Genomic DNA, 22,208 nt, shown 5'->3' on the forward strand with positions numbered 1-22,208 from the left:
CTCTTCCCATCACTTTACATTCTGCTTTGAGCAACATCCAAACTCAATTTAATATTTGTATTCTCTTCCTAGTGCTGTTATGAGGTAATGGTTCTCTTAATCTAAATCTTATCTGCCCAGCTGCAATTTTTATATTTTCTTCTGACTGTGTTAGTCACATAAGATTGAAGAACATGAGAATTTAGTAAATCTTTCAGAGGTTAAGATTACAAAGGGTGGAATTTGATTCATCGTCAACTTTATTAATAATCTACAGTCCAAACTGGATTTGAAATTGAAGTGAGTAGCACTCACTAACAAAAGAAATAAAATGGATCATGAGCAACATTTTGTCTATTAATGTCTGCTACTTTTCAGTTATAATAATGGAAATAGATTAAATGTACAACAAAGATTGAAGAAAAAAAAAAGTCTCTTTATTCCTTTCCTTCTCTATTGTTGCTCAAATAAGATATTAAGGTATACATTGTCATTAAAAAATTGGTTTACAATCTTTATTCAAGCAGTACTCCAATAAAGGCAGAAAAATTAGGTTTTTCAGAGTATAAATTGAATACCATTGATCTGTACATAGATCTACCACCTTTCAGATGCCATCAGCTGTGGAGTTTATTATATTTTAGGCATGAACTCTATCTTTACAGGGAACAGTGAGGCCTAGGTTGTGGCTGACATTTCTGTGTGATGTGTAAATGAATGCATGGGTGTTTATGGACATGCAGGTGTCCCTCTCTAAAACATCTTACCTCAAACTTTTCTAAGGATTAGGCAGCTGACAGGCTTCTGTAAACTTTTTATCATTTGTCCAATCTCTCTCACTGCTTTCCAAAGGGAAATTCTCTCCCCAGAAAAATGTGCACAAATTGCTTGCCCAGAAAGGAAATCAAGGACTCTGTGATCAACAGAATGCATTTTGAAGATAGCCAGTCCTGAGAAATGTCATCTTTGTCAGACTAATTTCTATTCTCTAGTTTTTGAATTTGGGTTGTTTTTAAATGATGGAAGCTGAGGTAACATGCCATGTGGCTGTGGAGCTGTATCACAGGGTAGACCAGTGCCCTTCTTGGTGGTGCAAGTGTCCTGGAAAAGAGACACAGCTCTGGGAACTGTGGTTCCAACCCTGCCTGTGCACCTTATCAAATCCATATCAGCACTGTTTAAAAGCCAGAGCACAATTTCCATGCCATGTCAAAGATCCATTTTGAAAAATATCATTACCAATCACAGCAGCTCTGCTTTGATAATCCATTACTATGCATAATTTCAGGGCGACATCAAGCAAGGAGGAACACGCATTTTTTTGCTGTGTGCTGCAATAGTGAGAATGTGAAAAGGAGAAAGAGTTAATTTCTAACCCTCTTGGAGGTGGAGAAAAGCAAAATGGCTGTTACCCTCCATCCTCAAAATGTGAGTCATTAAACATGAAGATATGTTTATTGCAGAGTTTTTACATCATATTTAAATGGCCCATCATTCAGGGCTTAGGCATAGTCACAAGTCACAATATTCTTCCACTTCTCATAAAAGTAAGGTAACTAACCTGTGAGATACTTATTTTATACAGGCAATTTTCTATCAAAGGTATTTTTATATTTGATCAGTATGTATTCCAAACTGCTTATAGTGTCAAAAGAGTCTTCAGCCTGGAGTTGTGATGAAGAGGAGTGTGTAGCCTTTGACATGGTGGCCCTTCCAGTCAACAACAGTTCACCAGTATGCCCAATTGCCAAAAGCCAAAGAGAGACAAAAGATACTGCTCTGATTTTGTGTGATCCAGAAGGACGACCATATAACACGTAGGTGTGATAAATTGGATTCAATCTCTTTAATGAAAAGAGAGTTGCAAGGTTTTTTAGGGTAAGATAAGAAGGTTTCCAAAATCTCTGAGTAACTTCTGGTGAAACCAGAGTAGCATCTTCATTAAAGGCTTTTATGACCCTATCCAGCTCCCTTTTCTCTTGATCTTATTATTACTGTATGTATTAGAGAAGAACCAGCAAATGAATTTAGTGCAACAAGGGAGAAGAGAGCAAGGAAGAATCAGAAACAGAGCCAGAACAAATACTGGCAGCTATCCTTCAGAAATGCCCGAAAAGACATTTACGGGATGAGTGCTCCCAGAGGAGAGCTTAGAAGTATCACCAAAAGAGTGGCTTCTTAACAAGTTTCTGCTGTGTGAGGGGAAATGGGACTTTGCATACTCCTTTTAAACAGACAGTTTGGCAGCAAAGATGATCAGTTCCACTCACCCCATCAGTGAGCTAAAATTTATTTTCCTATTGGATCATAGCCAAAGCTAATTTGTGCCGTGGAAAGATTACAATTGATTTCGGTTCCAGTGGATGTTGTCCTTAGGCCCCAAACATAGGCTTTCTGTTGCACCCTCTTAATGCAAGGCTTGCAGAGGGAGACTCAGCCTGGCCTTCATCTGTCCCATGGCAGGTTTGACTTGCACTTTGAAGCAGTGCCTCCCTAGAGTAAAACAGGGAAACAATGTCATTTCTTACCTGCCTTTGGCCTATGGAGATGAGTCTTGTTCGAGAACTGTTTTCCATACAGGTTGCAAGGTCTTCTAAGACAGGGATTTTGAAATTAGTACATCTTTCTGTATCAGTAACTGTAATTTCCTATTAGCAGCTCTACCCAGAGATGCCAGCAAGAGAAGTACTTAAGTATATCTTTAAGGTGAATGGCAATTCTGTTGAATTAAGCACATAGGCAAGAGTTTTACTGACTGGCTTCTCTTGGTAGAGTACATAAACAAATGAAGTCCATAAAAAAAAAATAATGACAATATTTGGTCTCGGAGTCAGAACTAAACAAATTTAGAAATAAATTAGAAAAATAATTTCTGGGTTTAACTGACCTTTTCCTCTGGATTCAAATCCTGGCAGCACACAATTACCAATGTAAAACAAGAAACATGGTGTCTAATTTAGGGAAACATATCAGATATGAGGAAAACAACTACTAAAGAATGGTATTCATGAAGAAAGGGTAACATGACAGATTATTTTGAATGTTTTTGTGTGTGTTTATTTTTATACTTAAAGCTAGATCACATAAGTAGCAGAGATGTCTATTTTCTCTCTGCCCAGCAGTGCACTGAGCAGCTGCAGGGGCAGAGCCGTGCTCACGGAGCTCTGTGCACGTCATGAGATGAGAGCCAGCAGCGTGTGCAGCAGGCACAGCATCAGCATCAGAGCCTCTGAAAGCTCCAAAGGAGCAGCTACATCCCTCGTGCCTCTGAGCAATGGTGGATTTATGCAGTAGGCCCTCACAGCTCCAAGGGATACCTAATTTAAAACTCCGATCATTTAAATTCTCATATACATATATATATTTACTGAAGGGGCTGTGAGCCATTAAAAGGAAATGACTGAGAATAAACAAAATATTGTTTTGAGGAGGTGGCTATGTGTGCCATATAGCTTTTGTCAAAATACAAAGGCAGACATGTAAATCTCAGGTACTCAGCTGGGAAGAGGTGGGAAATTCAAAGCCAAGGCTGCTACTCTGTCCTAGGTTGGCCTTTTGGTGCCCTGTGATTTTAAGAACTTCACCTCGGTGTGTGTAATCTTGTTTATAAAATGTGTCACAGTACTTACTAACAGGGGTGCAAATTCTGCCTGCCTGCAATGCTGTTGCTTTATCCAGTGTGCATCTAGGATGAAATTGGCCTGAGGCAAAAGTGAATGCCACAATCCTGCCCTTCATTTTGCAGGATTGCTCTCTCAGTCAGCACCCCTTGTTTATTGCAAGTGGTCTGCATGGACTGATTTGAACCGTCCTTTATCATGTAACAAGAGAGGCAGAAATTATCAAGGAAACCATTAAAGCAAATGCTTACGAAGATGTCTGCTGCATTTGACCTACATTTCACCCATCTGTTACAAATCTGATTTATGGAAAAACTGAAATTATAATACTTCCTGAAAACCTAAACACTTTTAACTTGGCCTAATTTTGTTGAGTCACATCCTTTTTCTGATACCTATCTCTTTTCTTACTAAGCCAAGATACTTACATATAAGACATAGAATGATAATGTTCCTCAGTGCCAGCTGATTATTTTCTCTGATGTCAGACATGGGAAATGCATAGCTGCATAGAAGTCAGGATAAGGAAATGGTGGAGCAGCACCAAGTAGGAGAAATTACAGGCTTTGTAGTGTGATTGCCAGCTAGGAGCCTTAGCAGGTCAGCAATCTCAATGATTATTTATGCAGAGCAGATTTGCAGGGAACCACATCTTTGTGCTAATTTCAGTGTCAGAGACATACAATGCTCTGTCACGTTGGGAAAGGGAGGGGAATGAGCAAAAGTGCTGCAGAAAAAGGTCTGGGAAATGAAGCTTTTATAAATTCTGCTGCAGTAAACCATCTGTTCCAATGGGAAATCTATGCTGTCATAAATCTGAGTGTTGTGGCTAGAAAGACGAAGGGCATGCAACCCAAATTTGTAGATACTGTGTCATGAAAATGCAGAATATAGCTAAGGCATTAACATGATAAAGTTGGATTCTTTTCTGGTTGGGAATGCTTCTTGATAATGCTTTGGTCCCCTTTATTTAATTCATTACATAAGCTCAGTAGGTGACAAGGTTTGTAACAAAAACCTAACATAAATATTGACAAAAAGTTGACCTGTGTTCATTTACTGTGAGTAATTACTGAGCATAGCAATGTGTTTTCTACTCCTTTTGGTGGGCAAAATTTTTACAAGTGGAGGGTTCTGAAGAAATCACCAGACCTTGGATTCTTAGGGAAAAGTCAAGTGAGTATCTGACAATAAGCAGGATAACATACCTGAGCAAAATATGAATCTTCCCTCTCTGTCTTTTAATTCCTACCTGACTGAAAAAAAGGTATCAAGAGCAAGATGCAACATAATTATTGATTTTTTAATTAAATTTCCTATTATCCACAACCCATATTCATTGACAAGGACTCCTTAAAGGCAGCAAAAAGAGACCAAAAATTAGTCTCAGTTCAAATAAATGTCTAATATAATATTTTTTTCCTATTTTTTAGTATTCACAGATGCACAATATGCCCGCTAATGTTGCTTAAAACAGGGATAATAACATCACAGGCAGGATAATACGTGTGCTCTGTGACAGAGCTCTTTTGAAAGGGATTTCTCTCTTTCTTCCATGACTTCCAATGCCTTCTCCAATGTAATACAAATGAATTCTAACATAAATACCAATGGACGCCCTGCTTAACATTTGCTTTTATGTCAGTCCCGTTCATGTACAGCTCAGTCACAGAAATGCAGTGGAAAATTCTGATATCCATGCAGGATTTTAGAAGAAAAAGGTAACTTATTTTTGCAGAACTGCCACTATCCAGAAAACATTGTAGCCCTTAGAACTGGGACAGGGGTTAATGCATACCAAGCATGTGGTATGCAAAAACATATTTTTGTCACTGTTGGGCATGCAAAGTCTTACAAGCTCACTTTCAAATGGACATTTCTTTCCCTGTTCTATCCATTTCCACTGTTTGCTCAGAACCACCGTTTGAAAAATCCTTTATGCAGCCACAGAAAAATAATTTTTTGCACTTCATATATATTTATATCTATTTGTTGGTATTGTAAATAAAATAAATAAGCCTATTAAAAATCAGGGTCCATCTCTAAGCAAGAAAGACTGGAATAAAAAATGTGCAGATTGATGGTATGATCAAGGCTTAGTCATAGGTAGTGACATAAAATAATAATGTCATATATGCACCTTTTGAAGTACAAGCAATTGTGTGTAAATATGCATTGAAATCCACTCATTTGTTCATGCAGGACAATTTCAAAATCAGGAATTTTGGATGGACTCGAGGGCTAAGTCAGGTTCTTCACATACTGATGCTAGCAAGTTTTTTCAGTATATCACATTGCTTACAAAATCTGTATAATTTCCAGAAGATCTTTATGACCAACATGTAAGATGCACAGCATAGGACTACTGGTCAGAAGTGCTTGACTCTGAGTGGTTCTATTGGATCAAATCCCTGGACAGCTTTTCTATTCTGTATCCACTGCTTTTGCATTTATTTAGCTCAGGAACAGGAACTCACTGTAACAGGTTTTACTTGCTAGAATGCCCCTGGGAAAAAGATGTCCTTTCTGTGAGATGGCTCCAGGAATTGGCTACTTACAGATATAGGGAAGCTAAAGATTGCATATCCAGCTGTGCTGGGATTTATATCCACTCTGGAACTGTGATTTGCCCATGCCTCTGAATGCTGAAACTGCCTTATCAAGGGATAGTGCTAAAAAAAAAAAAATGTGTTGACGTCCACAAGAAGTAAACAACATATATATTGTTCAAACCAGGTATAGGATAAACTTTTTCTCTTTACCCTCCCCACACCTTCTGCCCTGAGGCAGAAGAATGGGGAGGACGTGGTTGGAGATGACAGAATGGAACACAAGAAACTCCAGCAGTACTCAGAAGAAGGTGGATTGCCACACCAGAGAAATGCTTTGGAAAACATTTTGGGCTGTTCTGGAGCCTCAGCAATCTGAGTTTACTAGGTGCTTTGAGAGGCACTTGCAAACTGAACAGCCTGCAACAGACCCATGAAATAGGTAAGACATAGCAAGCTGGAAAGAACAACTGATCTTTTGCTTGGAATCATACTAGGATTTGGCAAGCACACAGTGAGCTATAACAGAGATGGTTCAAGCTTTTCCTGCATTCTGCAGGACTCATGACCACAAAGAAAAGGCTTGCCTTGCTGAAGCAAAAGGTAGGAACAGATACACTTACCAAGATTCTCAGTATGAATCAATGAGTGTAAAAACACAGCAGAATCACAGTAGTATACAATACCTGACAACATTCACCCAGATATTTCATGTAAAGCGCTGAGGAAAATTGAAGAAAAAAAGTGTCTTCTGGAAATTTTTTGTAGGTTTTCACACTTAAAAGGTAGACTTTCTCAAAGAGTTAAGTAATTGCAGTCATGCTATCCTAAAATCTGAACTTGGAGAAGATGACAGTTACTGAAGAAATTATGGTTTGATTTATCATTTGTACTGTGTAGGACACAGAAAGAAAAAACAAAATAATAAAGAAATTTGCCCTGTTCATTCACAGAAATGTAGGCACTTTTCTCTGGGCACTACCTGAATGAATGGAAGTTTTTGTCTGCCACTCTTATTCAGGCACCAAAGATCTAAAGTGCTGTCAGGCACCTACGTCTTTGTCCTTAATAGGAAAACTACTTTCTATCTCATTTATAACAGGTCACTACGTAGGAAGCATAACCACAACCAGAAACAAAAGTGCAGTCTGTAGGTCTGGATGGTGCCTTGCAGGGCAACAAAGTCCTTTGCTGGATCTACACTCATCCAGTATCCCAGTGGACATGACTGGTGTCACAGGAAACTGAATCCAGGTGTCCCAAATCCAAAACTAATAACACCTGAAATTTCTGTTTCTCATAACAGAACCTTAGTGCCAATCACACAGAAACGACAGAATATCTGGTTTCCATTGGATTATGCTGAACTACCCATCCTTCTTGAAAAACAGGCTTAGATTCATATTTTGAGGTCACCATATGAATTATGGGCACCATTTGAAAGAAAATTACCTCATTCAGTCAAAAATTGGAGGCTGCCTGTGATTTGCTGAAGAGACAGGATAGTGAATGGCCATGGTATATCTAAGCAATTGTTTTGATCCTCAGTCTGAAACATAAATGAAGACTAAGTGATTTCCACTGTTTCCATTGGTTGGAAACACTCTGCTTACTGTCTTATCACTATTATAGAATAGAAATTGTGAAAAAGAGGATAAATATCAAGTTTGTTGAGAGTCATTAAGACAGGCTAGCATCAGAATAGTCATCCATCAAGCTGTCTCTTATGTCCATATAAAGATTATCAAATACGTGGTATTTCAAAGTGCTAATCTCTGCCTAAGTAATGCATTAGCATTAGCTCCACTGTATTTCTAGAAGAGGATCCTTATTTCCCAAAAGCTCAAGAAAGCATCCCAATCCTGTGGGATGCTTCCATAGTCCTATGCTGTCACTGGACTCTTACTTCTATTGAATCCATAGTCAAAGTGGAAAGTCAGTGCATGTTTGCTCTTAACAACTTGTGTAGGATTTTGCCTACAACACCTACAGAGAAGGTCAAAGGGAGATTGTTACATCTGACTCAGGAAGGAAAGAATGAATCAGCTATGCAAACAAAATAAATCTGTATTATGGGGTAAAGAGATTGACCTTTAGACATAACAATGATAGCAGAATGGAACAGTCATAAAGATGTTAACCAAATGATTTGGTCTGACATTCTTGAATCAAACTGAAAAAAAACTTTTTTTAATCTTTCATTTCTGCAATTCTTTGTTGCAGTATTAAGTTGTCTTTTGTGATCAAGTTTTATTTAGGTATCTAAAACATGAAAAATTTGATTTGATGCATAACATCCCATTTGATGCATCACAAGTCCAGAGCTGGTTGGACATCTCCTGGACTTTATTTCTTATATATAAAAATTAACAGAAGTTCCCAGAATTAAGGATTTATAATCCTGGGCATTGTGATAAATTATTGCAGGTTTGAAAATATGAACGTAGCTGAAGTGAAAAATTCACTGTACAGCAACAAAAAAATTCACTATACAGCAACAAAAAACCACTCAGGGTTTTTAGCAAAGTGGGACCTTAAAAGCCAAATTTATAACTCTTTTGATTTTTACAGAGTACCAGTGATATATGGACTAGAGTACATTTTCAGTGCAAACACACCTGAATTTGTTCCACGGCACTAAAAGCACTGTGCAGTTTACCCTTGAACCTGATCCATAAGAGTCACTTTAGATCTGAAAACATCATGACAACGAACAAGGAGTAAATATTAGCCACTGCCCAGACACTTACAGGGAAATGTGTCTTGCTGTAAAGAGTCTGCAATACAAATAAACAAGATAGGGAACGACAGGAGGAGATAACACTGAGGAAGTGATTTGTCTAACAGAACAATGGCTGACTGCAGTGTAGCATCTGGCTCTCCACCCTTCATGAGTTCAAGTCACAAGTGTTTTGCCCATTTTACAGACATGTTACTTGTCCAAACACAATTCTGATACTTATTTTAGAAGTAATATCAAAACATAGTGTTATTCACTTCCCAATGAGATTAAAACACATTTAAACATCTCAAGTCATTTCACATACCTAGTGAGAAAAGTACACTGTTTACAGACTCTTGTGCTCCAGACACCAGTGGACTGTCTTTAGTCTCCCTCCTAATGAGTGATTAAGTGATCAATGTAAAGAGGCATGCATCCTGTCACCTGGGAAACTTGTGTTCTTAAATGATTGTTCATTTGGACACTATGATTCAGACTACCATGGGGCATGGAAACACCTGTGCTTCCCAAAATAAAACCAGAGTAGCCAGAGCATTGATCTAAGGCAGTTTGTGCCCTCTTTCTACCAAGGTACAGTGCAGGATGCTTTCAGGAAAGATGCCAATCCTCTCATAATGGATAATTATTTTAGACTCTTCTGTCGTCCACCACTGCTGAATCTCATCTTAATGGCAGCTTGAGATATGTGGTCTGCTACATAATGGGACATTATCTCAAAAGTTCATTCCTCTTTTTACATTCTCAGTAGGCTTTGGGGAATAATAGATGCAGACACCTGACAGGCAAACATTTTTACTTCCTTTGCCCATCCTCCCCTCCCAAAAGAACTGCTAGGAAGACACACATTATCTCAGTTTGCAAACACACAATTGCCTCAGCCAACTGAGTGAGATGGAGAGGAAATGCTAGGGTAACCCAGCAGTCTGAAACATAAACTGTCCTTACTCTGGCTGCCTACTTGGCAGAGATGAAAAGCTATTTGAGAGGGACATGAATGATATTTCAGTACCGTGAGCTCACCAATCATTGTCACCTCTCTAGGACAGGTTTACAGTGCATGCTGGAAAGATGCTTCTAGTGATTGAACTGGTAGGTCCCGTGCAATGGGACTAGTTTGGAATTACTGGCTCAAATCCAGGACAAATGTATTTAATCCTGAGCCTATCTCCTCTTAGTCTTTTGCCTTTGTAATGTCTTTAAGTAGGAAACTCGTTCTGAGGAACTTTTCCTAGAAAGCCATGCACCCTGCCCAATACGTTGAGGCCTTGCCTATGATTAAGGCCACAAGTTTCCAGCTAAACACCAGTTCAAAGACAAGCATTAGATACTGGTTATTTGCTCTTCTGAGCATTTTCCATCCTTAACCGAATGCCAGAAAATATAATTGTTAAATGAATATTTTTTTCCCAATCCTCTATATTTCCAAGGTGATTAGAGGTTCTGGAGAATATTATGGGCATGTCTAGAGCAATGCCAGCAGCACTGCACAAAGAAGCACTTTGTTCAAATCAGTGGAGACCTTTAGCCAAACACTTGTCTCTTGACTGTGAGGAAGAAAGAGCTAGAGGCATGATACTGGAGGTGAGAAGGCTACTGAAGTCGTTCTTGGAGATGATCTTTTATATTCTCCTAGAAAATAAAAGGCTTCCAGTGAGAGGAAACAAAAGACCTGAACAGTAGGAATATTTTGGGACTGGAGCCAGGAAAAAGAGTCAGTAACAAAGACTGGTAATTTTGCATGAATTGCTGTTTTGTGTTGTTGAGCACCAGGACACAGCTGGTGTACTTGCGAACCTGAGGTTTTGTATTAACTGTATTGAAATGATAATGAAGTTTTTATTTTATGATTGCAGATGTTAGTGGATTATTGTTATTAAGCCTATTAGTGTAATAGTACAAATATGAGTTTCTTTTTCTTACAGTCTTATTTGTTGCAGGATAAATTAAATTTAGATAGGTATTAAATATTTTAAAACATAAAGGTCAATTAGGAAGATAAAAACACAGAGGAGAAGGTAGAGTACTTTGTTTCAAATTCTTGAGAATTTGGAGTGAACTTACTGCCTTCTGCTATTAGACTCCAGGCATGTACTTAGTGATCCTGTATGGTGATCCCAGGTATAGTTCATACTGGAAGGTTGTTTCACGAAACATTGAAAGAGCAATGGTCTGTTTTGCAAATTGGCTTCTCCCTGTGCCTCATGTGAAAAAAAGAAAACAAAACCCAAACAAACTTAAACTGCAAAGTATCTAACTTCCTGGGACATCTAGATTTCTGCCTGCCTAAGGTGGAGCATCTCAGAGCCGCTCCATTTTCAGAGAGGACAGTCTGCCTGTTCACATTTTCAGTGAATGAGTATTTTTCTGAGTTTCTCAGCTGAACACCCAACAGGCTAACCATGATTGCCAATGTTAGCTTATTCCATAAGTAATGCATTTTTCAGTTAATTCAGAATAGAATCATAGAATCATTAAGACTGAGGTCATTGAGTCATCAAAATACATTACTTATTATTCAAATTATTTATTGGCATAATAATACAAAACTCATTAGTCACCATAGGTACAACATAAAACACATCAAATGGGTGTACCATGACATTTGACTCTCTGTGTATGCTTTAGGAATGCATTACTTACATTAAGGCAATTCACTACCCTTGTGAACCTGCAATCTCTGTGGCCATTAGAGAACAGCTAAGGATTTTCCCTCTAAGACCCAGTGGTTGCTCCACCCTAGGCAGTGGGACTTTTTAAGACAATACTTTCTGCCATGTCACAACTACAAACATGAAGCTCTGTTTCTCAATTCACCTTTCCAGGCTGTTATAAGGGGCCTTTGGCAGCTAACCAACCAGGCACTGACAGGTGGTGGGGCACCCGAAGAAAATCATGCTGCAATACAAGCGAGAGCTTCATTCTGGACATGAGAATCTAGTATATGAGTCCTCAATTGTGTTCAGAGCAAAGAAAATTACAAAAGGACCATTTCATCCCCTTGTTTGGCTAGAGGCATTTGGCTGTGGATGATCCAGCGTCTGCTGATGCCCCTGAAGCCTTACCTAGGGCACAGCAGCCAGACAATGTGTAACTCTTACCACGAGCCTCTCTCTTTTCTCATGCGTGTGATTAGCCAGCTCAACCACAAAATCATGGTAACTGATTTCTCCCAGAGAGTGCTATCTGGTTTACTCTTCCTCTGAGCTGTGAATAAGGCCTCTGCTTTCAAAAGGAAGAATAAACTCTTGGTTTTGAAGACCTTGGGAAAGAACTTTAAATTCTTGTCTATGTGTGTGCTTTGAGACATATAAACAAAACAGTCATTGAAAACTCAGTCCTTAGAAATTATAAAATAAATATTTTTCACTTCCTTTTAACTATAGGAATTTTTCAGATATACTTTGTACAGCACTTTCTCATGAAGAAAATTCATAACAATAAATATCTTGAAAAACATCTGGTTAGACACAAGGTTAACAATTCTTAATATTTCTACTTTGTTGTTAGCTGGTCTCAATTAGTTTTATTCACTATGCAATGAAAAAATATTATCCAAAAAAAAAAAAAAGGAAAAATGTTGTTTGAGAGGTGATAGCTGTAAGGTGCAGAGAAAAACTGGTGAGACTTTTGTTCATTTTCTTGTGAATCCCCTTAGGAGCAGAGTCACTTATGAGAGTCTGTATCTGTGTGCCGTGTACATGTGTGCATGCATTTTATATATAATTGAACATTTGTACAGATATGCACACACAAACGTTTGACCATTCTTTAAGAAGCTGTAGCACAGTTTCCTACTTGAAGGCAGTCAGAATAAAATAACCATTAATCTTCCGGCACAGCATAGGCAGTGACAGGGTAAGCTCCCACATTATGCTGCCAACGAGCTTCCTGGACTGAGAAGACCTTTCCTTTTTTGTCCTCTTGGCTGAGCCTACCTGTAGGCATGCCAACAAGCCTTAAGAGTTATAGTGCTTTCTGTTATGACACCTGACTCATCAAGGTACTAAACCACCTGCTTGATTTTGAGCATGGGAAATATGTCATTATTCAGGCACATTCTACACTCCCGCAGCTGAGCAGGCATGGGATTAGTCAGGAAACATAACTGGCAGGACTTACTCTCTCATTTCACATAGAGTAGCAAATGTTGACAGCAAATAGTCACTGCTTTCCTGACCTCTATGTAAATTGTTGCATCGGAGTCAACATTTTCTGAAAGACCTGTACTCACAGATATTTTTTTATATACATTGATTTTGATTCAGGACAAATTTCTCTATCCAGTATGTACAGGCAGTTCCTATTGCTTTATAAGAGACTGTATTTGCAAACATGGAATGGACATATTTTTCACCTCTTATTATCAGCAATGTTGAAGCTGCACTTTACAGTACCAAAGTTTATGGCTATTTAGCAGGTCAAAGCCTAACAGTAAAGTACTATAACCTTAGTGAGAAGATAATTTTAAAATGCAAGTAGAAATGGGAATGATCCTTTCCTTCAAAGTACAGAAAGTTATGTAAAGATTAGCGACTTCAAAAATGTGGACAACATTGATCTTTCCCTGTAGTATAGGTCTGTCAAGAGGCAAGGCTGAAAAGGATTACATCCCTTTATTTCTTTCACACAACTTAGTACTGAGAAGCAGGGTGCTGCTCAAAATGGTTCAACAATGAACAGAGCAGCTTAGAATCACCACACTGCAGAAGACAAAAGTAAACCAAAAATTGTGAGATGAACTCTAAGGTAATGTAAAGGGATTGTGTTCAGTATTTAAGGTGCTTTTATATTTGTATCAACAGAGCCTTGTTGATTTAGTATGATTACTCTGATACATAATTTAGTTGATGGTAGTTTGGAGCTATAAGTGCCTTGTGATTTCAATGCATATCAAAGTATTGAAGTGAAGCCAACACAAGATTCACATAGCAAGCAGTTCTGCAGGATCAAATTATGTTGGTTCATTTTGGAAGTCCAGAAGACATTCAGTGAAAACATAAGGACTGTTTTCTGAAGGCAATGTTACACGACTAGAAACAGCATGTATCTACCTTAATATCAAACTCACACAAACGTTCTCTTGTCACCATTTAAAATTATATTGAAAAGCTGAAAAATTAAAATCTTACAGGCTAGTCAAAGTAAAACCTCGACATTAGGTCTACAGCTGTTTCACTCTTCAGTTGTTTTGTTTATGGATGGTAGGACAAGAACATGAGTCTGACTAACTAGAGATAAGTGGATTCCTTATCAAAACATGTTCACAGAAAGTTCTGCAAGGAGCTAAACCTGCCCAAACGCAATCTTAACTTGGGCACATACCCAATAATAATTCAATTCAACAAGAAAGTGATTTGTATAAGAAATTAACCTTCATGGAACAATCTCTGAAAGCAGAATTTCCAGTTTCACACTATGGCAACATAAACCAAGAGACCACCCCTCCGTAACACCTGTAATGACAGTGATGCTCTACCTTTATCCTTAGCAATGACTTCTCTTGTGCACAAAGTTTAGGTTTCAGGGGGTTTGCTTCCGGCAGAGCTCACTGCCTAGCTAGAAGTACTATCTTCCATAACAAGGATGATGAACATCAGACTGTGCATTTTTCACCAATCATTGCCCTCAAAAGACCTGCTTGAAGTTTTCAGATTGATATTACATCTTTGTCTGATTTCTACTAATTATAGTAGAATAATTTGCTTTACTGGCACTGCAAAATTAATCTTATATTTGAAAGAAGAAATATTACATATTCAAACAGATGCATAAGAATGTTCTGTGTCACGTACAGCTAACAGACATCAAACAAATATATGTTAATTATCTTTTAAAAACTGCTTGAATCATAATTTTAAGCAGGTACAAACCAGAGAACTAATGAACAGCAGCATCAACAACCATTAAGAACTGGGGGAAAAAATATTTTCATTATTGTTTTCTCCTAAATTAGCATAAAAAATATAATCCAGCTAGTTTTAAAGAACAAGCCAGAAAATACCCAGTGTATGGTGTATTCAAGATCCAGGATTCCTCAGAACAGCAGCCAGCTAAAAGAGATCTTACAGCACCCTGAGAGGCATCTGTATTTACAGATGTTTGTATTTATAGAGTTCTGTATTTACCTTTTCTCTTTCACACTGGATATGAGTTGCCCTCTTAGCAAACCCTTTTCTCAAAAGAAATACTTTTTATAGAATTTTTTCTATCTTGATAATCTAGTATTTTCCAGTTTTAAAGCATTCCACTTACCTCTCTACAGTTCAGCACGGCTTCTTATAAGCAATTCCATCACAGTGCCAAAAAACCAAACAGGTGGCCACCACATCAACATGGCACCAGACCAACAATCTTCAGGCCAAACTTCAGCCATCAGCTTAGCTGAAGTCACTGTGACATCTAACCTTCTGAAAAATCACCTTCCCTTGTTCAAATAGAGAAGGCAATATGTTACCCAATTCTCCACAACTTGACAATGACACTGCTTTGAAAATTTAATTCCTAAGTTTTTGTATAAGCATCTTCATATCTCCCGTTCTTTGGGAAATTTTAATTTATTTAGAAGTAATCTATAAATTTTCTTCTATTTCTTCCAGAGCTGATGATACCGTAAGAGCTACTGGATATGTGTGAATTTTTACAGTTTTCTTTGAGCAATTTCTGAAGGTTGAGTTTATTTTGTTGACAAGAGACTGAGCATGTGCAGATGTTCCTGTTTCATATGAGTAGCAGCTTTGGAGTGTTAAGCCTAAATCCAATTGTGTGAAGGATGCAGACAAAGCAAAATAAAATTGCATTTTTTAAATTCACCGCAGGCAAATTGCTACTGACCTTGAGGAAACTGTCAGAAAAGTGAGTTTGTGGGAAGTAATTTTTACTGAAGCACCACGTGTGATTCTGCTTACACTACTGCAGAACCCTGTGAGGAAGTCAACATGAACCAAAATTTAATACACAATCTGAGAACTATTAACATTTAATTTGGGATTATTTTGTATAAATTAATTTTGCATCAACAGTAATGAGTGGCTTTTTTCAGATTGTGGCAGTGTTTATTCTTCACTGTACACTGACTGCAGGCTGATTGACAACTTCAAACTAAATACCAGTAGCCCAAAATAATGTACTCCCTCTCTCAGCTTGTGCTTGAATATTCAAAACTGCAGATGGAGGAGTAAAATACAAGACAGAAAGTGTAAAAGGATTCAAATCTTATTGAGATTCAAGGTGCTGAATGTTTGACATAGGCTCACCTCACTGAACTCTCTCTCCTTGGACAACTGCAAATGGACATTTTCATGCCCACAGAGAGGTTTCAAATTTAAGACTCTAGGCTTGCAAATTCTGTTCAATAATAATTCCCATAGAGTAGACCGATGATCTACTATGCTTTTCTCACCCAGTATGGATTTGCTGGGTTAAAGCCTGAACATGCATTTTTAAGAGATTCTGAAATAAGTAAATAAATAAATAAATAAATAATCTGATGTCTCAGATCAGAGAACTCAGTGAGGCTGATTTCTTTTCAATGTGAGGTTTTTGACCAGAATTGTATCAGCAAGGTACATTGTGGATATGCAGGCAATATTAATATGTGCAAAATGAGTTTAAGGCCCTATTATCTCCCTTGCATAAGCAAACTATTTGCTTGTGCAACAGTTTAGCATCTGGTTTTACAGCAATAATAAATTATTCATGTTCATTACTGCACTACTGCTATGGATAAAAAAGGAAAACCCACTTCAAAATGAAGACAGTTCTGCAGTTACATCTTAACAGCCTTACACTTAGCACAGAATAATCTGTGATACTTACCACTTCTGTTGAGTAAAATGGAGGCTACCAAAAATGAAGGACTAAATGTTCCCCCCACCCTCTAACATGGCTGATCACCTGGACAAAAGGCTTATCAGACTCGAATTTAGTCATTCATGAATGTGGAGCATCAGTAAAAAGCTACAGCCTCCCCCACTGAAAATTAACTAACAGATATTTTTGTACATATTCAGGCTGTTAAGATTTGCAGTAGAGTGCAGAAATAGTATCAAGTGACTTCAGAGATTCTGTAAACTCCATGGTCATGCAGCAAATATGGAATAATTTGGTCTTTCCAGTTCTTAGTTAATATCTCCAGGAAATAATGTCAGCCCATAAAGAAAGGATAGAAATTGGGAAGTACAGTGAGGGTGCCATAGATTCCTTCTCTGAATTGCTTTATCATGTTATGGAGACTAATGAGGCATTATGAGAACCATAAAAATAATTTCCATCAATATATTTTTTCACTGCCATGAAATATTAGACCTTTATGCCTTCATCACAAAGAAAAAAAGATTAAAATGTTGACCTGAAACAGATTTACTGGTTTCTTTGACATAGCAGTATGTGAGTAGAATAAGAATTGTTTTGCACAGTAAGACAAATGCCAGACTGCTTCCTTCCCACTTCTGTATTTCATTCGAGGTGTAGGGTGAGTGAATGTTCAGTACACGGAGAACATGCAAATTACAGGTCAGACTATCAATACATCTTGTCTGGCCACAGCCCAGCACAATCAAAAGTTACTCCAATTTACACTAACTTAAAAATATGTCCTAAAACTATAACAATCTAAAAGATATCCCCAAACATCAATCTAATTGATATCTCTGTGTCAGTGGTAGAGCAGAAAACAAATAACAGATGCAAAATGGATTAAGTGTGCCCAGATTTTTTTTGCCATGTAAAAATTTAGTGAACAAAAGCAAAATATTTCACAATGGGGATTTTTTTCATATTTCAGGGCATCTTTAATGTAGAGCTAAATAAAATTTGGAAACCAGGCTAGAATAAACAGAATAGAAGAGAAACTCTGAAGAGGGAGGTGGCAGAACTGTTGATGCTGTGATAGCTCCTCCCCTGGAGCCATGATGAGGGTCTAAAAACCAATCAAGCAGGGAGTGGTAAGTGTTCAATGACCTAGATAGCCCTATGGATACCTTATGTAAACTAGTTTTTCTCTCCATAGTGAGCACTGCTAGAGTGTTTTGTTTTTTTTCACAGTATGCCATGATTTGGGTGATAAAAATAGCAATAACCATGCTAGAAAAACAAGAGATTAGGCAGGCTGATTTTTCTCATTAAATAATTGTGAGAAACAAAGATATCTAAAAAAAAAAAAAAAAAAAAAGTAGCAATGTTGCCATAGAAAATGCCGAACTAATAGAAAGTTAAGCATGAATCATAACATGGGACAACAAGAGTGTTTTATATTTACATTTGCAAGAGTGCATTCCAACCCTTGCAGACATACCTAGTGTAATTTTAAATTTTATTTCAGGTCCTAATCTCAGCAGTAGAAGAGGCAGCCACCAGCCCAAAGGAGGCTGCAAAATATGCCCCAGAAGCAGACAAATACAAGGGCAGCTAGCTTGGGCTGTCATGATGATAATGTTAGCAGGTCCCAAATTAGCCACCTTACAGCAAGATCAGTTGATTGACCACGACAAACATATCTAAGCATCTGAAAAGGCCAATGCAGCTGTGACTCAAAATCCACCAGGCTACAAAACAATCCCTCTTTCAACTAAGTACTGATTTTATGTTTTGTTCAGCTGTTGGGTTTTCATAATGGTATGTATGAGGAAAAGGGAAAAAAAAGGTCATCTTGAGGAGGAAGCCAATTGTGAAGGTTAAAGACTTGACACTGCACATTTTTAAGTTCAAAATGTTTGCTTCTTTGGGATTCTTCTAGTAGCAGTTCCTAGGCACGTGAGTTAGCATGTACCTTTGCCTTGTGCAGTCCTGTATTTCACTGTCTCCAGGACAAATGGTAGAACAATAATCAAGGCAAAGGCAAATAATAAGCAGCTGTTCCATAGGTGTACCAGCCATAAGGATCCAAAGAAGAGTTCCAATGCCATATGGTATGGCAATGCCAGAATTTCTGCGTCTTCTAAGCCTTCAGCCAGATCTGGGCCAGTATGAAAAGGTAAAGCAGCTGGAGAATGCGTGCTCTCCTATGCTGTTACGTTTGTTCTGAAAAACACTCAATTATCTCTTTTTCCAAAATTAGCAAAAACAACAACAACAGCCAACCAAACAAACTAAAAAACCAAACAACAAACAAACACCACAAAGTGGTGAGGTATAGAAAGAGACCATGCATGTCTCAGGAATGATCAGTTTACAAACAGGAAGAGCAAAGAACCAGTGTCTTACATCTACAGCTTTAACAAGCAGACTCCAATTCTCATAGTTAATCTAGACTTGTCAGTGTACTTTAATTCTTCAATAGTGTGTATCAGCTGTCTAGAAGCATGCATCCTGACTCAGTGGGTTTGAAAATTAACACGAAAGCACTCAGCTAATCTTCTTTTTCCTGTTTTTAAGAAACTTTCAATTCTGCATCTCCAGGATATGTGACCAGCTATCTTGAAATAAACATAATTGTTAATTATTGCACTGACAGGTTGATGTTCTTAATGAGTATGATATTTCATTTCCATTAGCCTGATGCACTGGGAGAGGCTATGTCTCATCTTTATTTCAGAGAACAAGGGTCATCATCCAATCACCAATACATCCCACACATAGTTAAATAAGTCCACCACAGATCTTTCTCCTATAATTATAATGCAAGGTAACTATGGTAACGATAGTTGGCAAATCTTGCCTTTTAAATGGCTTCTGTTGCACAGGTTTTTATATCTTCTTCCCCCTCCCCCTTCCTACACACATTTTCTTATTATAACAAGAAGATATGGGTAACTATTATGAGATCTATGGATTCCTGTCCTCAGCATTGCTGAAGATCATGGCTTCATCAAGACTGGCAATCGCATTTAACCCAGTCAGTTTAGGTTTCCTTCATGTTTTATGTTCTCAAGAATCCTACAATCCAAGATTCCTGCTCACTAAAACCTTTACTAGGTCAATTTATATTCCCCCTTTTCACCAAATTCTAACATTTCTGAGCTGAATCAGCTTCAAACAAGATTAAAATCATGATTTTTCATGAAGGTTTAGCATTTATATCTTAGAATTAGAATGCATAGAAATTTGCCTCCTTATAATTTATATAATTATGTATAATTATGGCTACTCACAGTCTGTCTGAGGTAAGAAGAACTTAAAAGAAGGCTACTCATTTATACCATAAGGGAAGACTGTAGTAAAAAGTTCCTGCACTCAAAGGTCTGTGTTGCCTGTGAGCTCACTGGCTGCATCTCCCATCTCAACTTTTTTCTATTGACTCACCTTTGATTTTTGGCAGATTCTGAACACATTATTCATTATAACACTGGTGATGTGTTATAGAATAGATAGAATGGATGGCACTACTTGCTTTTTAGAACAAAACAGTACTTTGTTCTTTTGACTAGTTTAAGATGCATTATGCTTTTTCCATCCATCAAATCACTTTATTTTAATCCTGAACAGGATGTCAAATTGTGCTTAAAAACTTTGGCTGTGCATTACTTGTAGCCAAAAGTACAAAAATTCAAGGGCAGAATCAAAGGGCTAAGGAAAAAATTATATTCTAATTATAATATGCAATGCTATCAGTTATCAGTTGCTTGATTATTGGAAGAGTAAAGCTTAAAAACATAAAAATATAAATAGAACTCCAGTGTTCAAAGAGATATGGAAAAAAAATTAGGTACAGAACCTGATCTATTGAATTATCTTTATATTTAGCATTTTAAAAGGCCTAAATCACAGTGATAAAATTCCATTGGGTTAAAAAAAATGAAATCTATGGACTAAATTCAGCTGTGATATAAATCTAGACTAATTCAACTGTAAGCAGTGGTGATGTTCCAGATTTACACCAGTGTAATTGAAACCAGAATCAGCATCATTTATTAAACTCCAGAGGCCATGTTCGTCTCTCAGTATGTTTATTTAAGTCTCATTAGCTACTGAGAGGGAACTGTATACCTAATGGCATGCAATGGATAGCAGGCATAGAAGCAGGGAAGGCAAAGGGATTTTCAGGGCTCAAGAAAGGCAATCTGCTCCCCAGAAAAGGGACAGTTGTCCCTCACATACCCAATTATGTTATTTACTGCCATGGTTTTGTTTGGAATAGAGATAAAGCTAGTATAGTGGGGTGATTTGGATTTAGCATGCTTATTTTGTTCCCAAGCAGAGTTCAGAGTAAGTCAAAGACTTCTCAGCTTGTCATGCCCTGCCAGTGAGAAGGCTGGAGGGGCACAGAATCTGGAGGGGACGTGGCCAGGGCAGGTGACCCAAACTGGCCAGAGGGATATTCCATGGCCTGTGGCATCATGCTCACCATGCACATGGGGGAAAGCTGGCTGGGGGCCACTGCTGCTTGGGAACTGGCAGCTCAGCAGGCGGGGAGAGCTTGAATCGTGCATCACTAGTTTTGTATATTACTATTATTAGTAATTTTATCAATAATATTATCTTCTTCCTCTTCTGTCTCATTAAACTACCTTTACCTCAATCCACAGGTTTTCTCACATTTTCCCTCCCAGTTCTCTCCACCATCCCCACATACTGTGTGGAGCACAGTAAGTGAGTGGCTGTTTGGGAATCAGTTGCCAGCTGGGCTTAAACCACAACATTTACAGAGCCACAGGAAAATAGCAATAGCCACAGACAGGGAGAATATAAAGTTGGAATTATTATATCTGCATGTCCAGGCCAGTTAGGACATTAAAATTTAGCTAAATAGTTCTAGTTTACTTTGATAGGACACTGCCAAAATGGTGCAGTCTTCTTCTGGTGCAGAGGACTTTGGTCTCTTCTCCAACCTATACCTCTTTTATTCAGACCTGTAGACACCTGTGTTTCAGTGCCTATGTTGAGAACAACTTCTGGGAACAGGACAAAAAATATAATATGACAGTTGCTAGATAGGCTCTGTACTCTTGGATCTTGCTGGTACAATCATGGCTCTTAATAAAAGAAATAGAAATAATTTGAAATCTGAACTAGGTATAAATACAGCTATGGTAAAAAGTAGCCATTTCTTCTTTTTGGAGAGAATTCGGGAAAATGTAAAATTAACAGGCCTATGTAGCTAAAGAAGGACTCAAATTTATAATGAAAAACAGTCCAGAGCAATTTCAAAATTTCTTATTTTATGTACACAGAGACCTGAATTCCTGTATTTGTCATGTAGGTCTCCATACATTAAAAATCATTCTCTGAATTTTGTAAATATACACACATTTTATAGCACAACCTGAGCACTAAACCAGGAAGATAGAGAAGTTTAGTATACCCATTTCCTTCTTCATCCTGAGATCATCTTGTCAGTCTGAGTTAACCTAAAGATCCCCTATGCAGAAGATAGGTCAGCCT

At 37.9% G+C, this 22,208-nt stretch overlaps 1 long non-coding RNA gene across 1 annotated transcript in view; it reads right to left on the minus strand.

Annotated features, from left to right (window-relative positions):
• Nucleotides 1-2,235: 2,235 nt before the first annotated feature.
• The window catches only part of LOC134417567 (uncharacterized), a 55,114-nt gene continuing 35,141 nt past the window's right edge, over nucleotides 2,236-22,208 (minus strand). Inside the window, exon 6 of the long non-coding RNA XR_010027592.1 lies at nucleotides 2,236-2,472. This is a non-coding gene — a long non-coding RNA (uncharacterized LOC134417567). The remainder of the gene's footprint in view (nucleotides 2,473-22,208) is intronic.

Source organism: Melospiza melodia, chromosome 4 (assembly GCF_035770615.1).
Source record: "Melospiza melodia melodia isolate bMelMel2 chromosome 4, bMelMel2.pri, whole genome shotgun sequence".
Taxonomy (NCBI): Eukaryota; Metazoa; Chordata; class Aves; order Passeriformes; family Passerellidae; genus Melospiza; species Melospiza melodia.